Genomic DNA, 2,568 nt, shown 5'->3' with positions numbered 1-2,568 from the left:
GTAGCTTTTGATCCTTTTTCATTTCAAAGTTTAATCGCAATTATTACTGCTCATGTTTCTTTTGTATGATAACACCAAAACAATTAAAGGTCTTGGACCATAACTGAATAAAACTAATGCATATGAGTTGAGAACAAAAACATTTATCATGGTGCACAAGCTAAGGCTACTTAAGCTAGATAATGTACGATTTAATGGAGTTTACAAGGACATTTCTAAAAAATTAAAATGATTATATTAGCATCGATACCCTCATCTGTGTTTAAGCAACTTAATTATAATTGACATACAATCTTTAGAATTAACATTGATGTCCACTATATTTTAAACATGACTCATTTTTCACGTTTATATTTTCTTTCATAGTCTTTTGATGAAGAAAAAAAGTTGGGAGATAAATGTAAAAGAAATATATAGTCGATTCATGCACATAACCTCTATACACCTTATCACTTTGTTCATTATCATCTTCATCATGCCTATAATTGTCAATTCATGCTATAATTTTCATTCACCAATTATTTTTACCATAATTATAATCGTCACCCCCATGCTATTATTATTAGTACCCGATCTATATACTCATACACATAATATTTTCTGATTAGCTATTTTTTTTAAACGACTTAATCAATGTCGTTCTATCAATTTTTTTATACTTGTCGATTAATCCAATTAATATTTATTGGAAACTAATATCTTTCAATAATTTTAAGGTAAATCATATGTCGACCTATATCAGTTATATCATTTGAGTGTAATTAAATAAATTTCATACACAAATCATTTTTTAAAGTAAAAATTACTTTTTTATGTAAATGAAATTATCTTTAATTTAATGATTTGTGTTTAAATATTGATGATTTGGAATCAAATTTGGTATTTTTGAAAGATGCTGATGATAACAAAATGAGGATGTAAATTTTGATAATTTAAATTCTAAAGTAATGATTTTATTGGTGGTAGTAACGACGTTGTGATTATTGGTAGTAACGACGTCGTGATTATTTTTATGAAAGTGAGGGTTGTGGTGATAGTGTGGGAGATAGTAAATGGTGATGTGTGTGAGTGGTGGTGAAACTGTTGATGTAGCGATGAATCGATTATTCTATGATGGTGGAATGCTACTTATTTTAACTGAATGCGTCTTTTCTTTAATCTTTGACTTGTAGCTTCTAGCATCAAAAAAGTTTCTAAATATGAGCCACTGTCATGGCTTTGTGAAAATCCCAGACTTTGCAAAACTTCCAGCTACTAAGAAATTGCTTCTTGAAAACTGTGCAAGTTTAGTTGAGCTTGATGAATCTACTGGAATGACCAAAGGACTTGTGTTGATAATTTTATAGGTTTGTAATCTTTTGAAGAGTTTTCAAAAAGTTTTGCAAGTTAAGGGTGACAAGTTCAAGCCTTGTGCAGAGAAGATGGAATCCTTACAAGAATTTCATCCTTATATACTTGATTTCATGTTAAAAGATATTTTAATACTTGTATCCATATGACTGATAAATAGCCTATGTAAAATATCCTCTCTCATTAGATGAAATGCAAATAATAATTTCATCAGAGATTCTGTGACAGCCATTAAAGATTACATGGAACAAAATTTTCGAGCACGATTTATTACTGCCTAAAATTAAAGTTTTTACTGAGGGTTTTGAGCAGTTCTTAGAAGTATAATTTCAGTATGTGTATATGGAGTCACTGTCAAGTTCATGTTGTATAAATTCGTAAAGAGTTGAAACAACAAGAAGCACGATTACCACAAACACAATTAATATACTACAAACAAGTACATACATCATAAACTTTTAAATGACTGATTAATATATCTAAGTCATTATTAAGATATCAAACTTAAAGACTTTAAATTTCAGCAACATACTTGCATAGTACACATAATTTGTGAGGATAAAAAATTCACACAAATAAATCAGAAACTAAATACAATCATTCAGAAATAGTCAAAAGTCAATACAAAATACACAGTGTCTAATGGCCAAGAATTTGAGGGATTTTCCGGACGTCGTCCATGAAGGGATTTTTCCGGACATCGTCACCCTTTTTATCGTTTCAATAATTATCTGAATATGTTTTTTTGCATCTCTCAAGTTAAACTTATTTTGCAAGACATGTCTGTACATAACAAGACTAAGTGACTATGATAACCCTAAGAATCAGTTGTATGATAATCTCATTGTATTATGTACTTGTATTTCTTGAGTCTGTAAAAATATTAAGGAGATTAGGCATCAGTTGTATGATAATCTCATTATATTATGTACTTGTATTTCTTGAATCTGTAAAAATGCTAAGGATATTAGACTGAAAGATTTTTCTATGAACAACCATCAAATTAAGTAATAAACTCTAGCAGAAGATCAATCACAGATCAAGGAGTATATAGATATATGTCGAGAAGTCACAGATCAAGGAGTATAGAGATGTATGTCGATAAGTCAAAATGACTTATACAGAATTAGAGATATCAACAAGTCAAAATCTACTTGTAGAGAACTGGAGATATTGACAAGTCAAAATCTACTTGTGGAGAACTAAAGATATCGACAT

This window comes from Apium graveolens, chromosome 9 (genome assembly GCF_009905375.1).
Source record: "Apium graveolens cultivar Ventura chromosome 9, ASM990537v1, whole genome shotgun sequence".
NCBI lineage: Eukaryota > Viridiplantae > Streptophyta > Magnoliopsida > Apiales > Apiaceae > Apium > Apium graveolens.
This window is presented reverse-complemented; position numbering follows the sequence as displayed.